Genomic DNA, 2,763 nt, shown 5'->3' with positions numbered 1-2,763 from the left:
CCCCAAAATAAGTGGCATGAATTACATTATTGTTAAGATGCATGCAAAACAAACACAATTGATAAACAGGGACCAAGTATGTGCAGAAATAGTCTTTAGTCTGACTTTCAGTTCCAAAGTTTCTCCCCTATTGTTTGTAGTCCTCTCATATGCATTTATGAAAGTCCACACCTTAAATATAAGGCTAATTACAAGTGCTGTGAGGGCACAACTCCCCTGGGAAGCAAGCCCTACTGCATTTCCTCAGCAGACCCAGAAGATCTTGTAGGTAGCAGGAGTCAGCAAGAGCCGACTGCTGTTTAACAGTCGCACCAACTTTTTCCAAATTCTGCCTGATGCAGGCAAAGCTGCCTGTACCGCTGAGGTTAGGTACTGGGTGTGTCCTGAAGAATGATCGCTCCATCTTTTCCTGAACTCTCTCTTACCAGAGCATCACTTAACTACAGAGTGTTCCAAGAGCATGTGCAGGCACATCCAGTGGTACCCTGCCTTTTAATGTGGGCATCTAGGATGCCAACACAATGATGCCACACAATTTTTGCCACCTCAGTCTTTTTGATTTAAAGCAGGCATTTCAAACATATGGCCTGCTGGCTGGATCCAACCCATGAAACTATGATCCAGCCTGCAGGTCGCTGGACCGACCCCATGTGCTGGCCATGGCTCCATGACCCTGCCCTTCCTGGCACAGTGTTTAATTTTAACAAAGAAAAAAATAAAACCAGTTTCCTGGGCTTGGTAAAGTCATAAGGAAATTAAAAGTGAAGGCTACTACTTTGTCCTTACCATATCCCCTTGTGCCTGTGTCCTGTGACACTTGGCATATGGCTCTCCAGTGAAGAGGAGAGGTTTTTCAAGGTTTTTATCCTAAGGTTATCTTGCAACCTTTACTGTATTGGTAATGCATGATGCGCCTGTGATAAAGCAAAATGGGCGGTAAAAAGTACCCTACTCTTTGCTGCAGCTGTCACTATTGTAAATGGCAGCAAAGGATGGGGTTACGTTGACCTTGTCTACTCTACAACTGATTTTTTGGGAGTTAACATAGCACAGTTAACATAGATGCAGCTCATACTAGCAAGAGGCCATCATTGTAGCTGATGTATAACCTTTCCTTGGATACAGAAATAGGTATTGCTCAGAGCCTGGCAGAATATAAAGGCACCCACTACACCAAAGGCATGTGGTTTATCATGCCTCTGTCTGCAACAGTACCTTCCCTACTAAAAGAAATCTGACTTTCAGCATCAGGGGGCAAATGAGAGACCACTGCCCAAAGAGCCCATAATGGCTACCATACCTAAGCTTGTTTGGGGACACAGTTCTATGGATTTTGACACAAAAGTCCATAAAGGCTTAAGCTTCCTTGGAAATAGTGAAATTCTCAGATTATCAACACATTGAATGTAATGGCTGTTGAGTCACTGTGGCTACTACGCTGTGACATTTGAGGCTGGAAACTAGTTGCTATGCAATTGTAGTAGCATCACAGGCATTCAACATCACGGGTTATGATTATAGAATGCCTGGCAGATATCCTGAGGAGAGAAGTAACAGCTCTAAGATTTTTCTTAGATTTTTCTCCATCATGATAGCATAATTTCTCCATCATTTCTCTTTCCTGAGGAATACTGAGAACAGTGAGCCCCTTCTCACTGTTCTTATTGGTGGCAGATGACAGAACAAGGAGCAATGCTCTCAAGTTGCAGCAAGGAAAGTTTAGGTTAGATATTAAGAAAAACTTTCTCCCTGGAAGGGTAATAAAGCACCCGACCAGGTCACCCAGAGACGTTGTGGAATCTCCATCTTTGGAGGTTTTTAAGATGCAGCCAGACAAAGCTTTGGCTGGGATGATCCAGTTGGGGATGGTCCTGCTTTGAGCAGGGTTTGGACTAGATGACCCCATGAGGTCCCTTCTAGCCCTAATGACTCTAACCCCCTATGATTTTACGCTCTGCATCTGCTATAGCAGCAGCCTTGCTGATCCTGTGTCCCCCTAACCCTAAAATCACTGGGCTTTTCCCACATTCACTTCTTCCCTGGCTGCTTATGTCTTGCTCCCATGCCCCAATCCCTGATAGATTTCCCAAATTTCAGTTCCCTTTATAAAGACTCTAGATCTGTGGTTGTCATTAGATGTTACCTTTGCCACGTGTTACATGCTCTTCAGAGAGGAATGTCTGTGCATAACAAGATGAGCTAAGTGTCCACTGAGCCTCTCAAGAATTACACTGCTTCAGGTGACAATCATCTCCAGCTAGTGTGAGGCAGCTTGTGTTGCAGTAACATCAGTCTGCTCCATGGGGCCAATACCAGCACCCTGCAGACCACCCGTACCCCAGGATACACTACTCCCAGGTGCCCCCCTGCCACATGGATGATTTATCGTGCAGAACTCTATTTTCTTGGGTTGACAAAGCACCAGGGAGAGCTGGACATCTCCAGGAAAGGGTGGGGGTGGGTGCAGGTGAGCAGGGAGCCCTCTAGGGCATTAGAGCTATGCATGGTAAGGTATTAAACCTTAAAGTATAACTGCTCACAGCACATGCTAACTGTAATACTGCCTAACTTTCCTTAGAGTTAGCTTATGCAAATTGTAACATATAACAACAATCTGTCTCTCCCCTATGTAAAGAAAATTCACCAACTTGACCAAGGCTCACTAAATGCACATTGTTCAGCCTAAAGCATCAGACTAGCATCTCAATGTTCACTGATAAAGTCTACAATTCCCTAATACACCTGCACCATCCACTTTTGACT

General features: G+C 44.6%; 1 protein-coding gene across 1 annotated transcript in view; it reads right to left on the bottom strand.

Moving 5' to 3' along the window:
- Positions 1 to 2,763, bottom strand: part of FAM189A1 (family with sequence similarity 189 member A1) — a gene marked incomplete at its 5' end in the record, with an annotated part of 549,899 nt that overhangs the window by 6,221 nt on the left and 540,915 nt on the right. The gene's annotated exons all lie outside the window — the stretch shown is intronic.

This window comes from Gavialis gangeticus, unplaced genomic scaffold, assembly GCF_001723915.1.
Source record: "Gavialis gangeticus isolate Ggan-Ray unplaced genomic scaffold, GavGan_comp1, whole genome shotgun sequence".
Classification (NCBI taxonomy): Eukaryota; Metazoa; Chordata; order Crocodylia; family Gavialidae; genus Gavialis; species Gavialis gangeticus.
Note: the sequence above shows the minus strand (reverse complement) of the source record. Positions and strands in the feature narration are given on the sequence as shown.